Raw genomic sequence first — 440 nt, 5'->3', positions numbered from 1 at the left:
GGTGGTGGCGTTTGGGGACGCGCGGGTTGGTGGCGACGTGTGGGGAGCGTCTGGTTGTGCCCCTGCCCGTCCTCCTGTCTGTGCCCCTGCCCGTCCTCCTGTCTGTAATCCCACCTGTCCTCCTGTCTGTGCCCCTGCCTGTCCTCCTGTCTGTGCCCCTGCCTGTCCTCCTGTCTGTGCCCCTGCCCGTCCTCCTGTCTGTGCCCCTGCCTGACTGTGCCCCTGCCTGTCCCCCTGCCTGTAACCCCGACTGTCCCCTACCCGTCTTCCTGTCCATCCCCTTGCCTGTCCCCTGCCCGTCCTCCTGCCTGTCACCCCGCCTGTCCCCCCACCTGTCCTCCTGTCTGTGCCCCTGTCCGTCCTCCAGTCCGTCCCCCTGCCTGTCCCCTGCCTGTCCCCCTGCCTGTAACCCTGCCTGTCCCCCTGCCCGTTCTCTTGCC

The sequence above is a fragment of the Corapipo altera genome, unplaced genomic scaffold (assembly GCF_003945725.1).
Source record: "Corapipo altera isolate COAL_440 unplaced genomic scaffold, ASM394572v1 49603, whole genome shotgun sequence".
NCBI classification, from domain to species: domain Eukaryota; kingdom Metazoa; phylum Chordata; class Aves; order Passeriformes; family Pipridae; genus Corapipo; species Corapipo altera.
Note: the sequence above shows the minus strand (reverse complement) of the source record.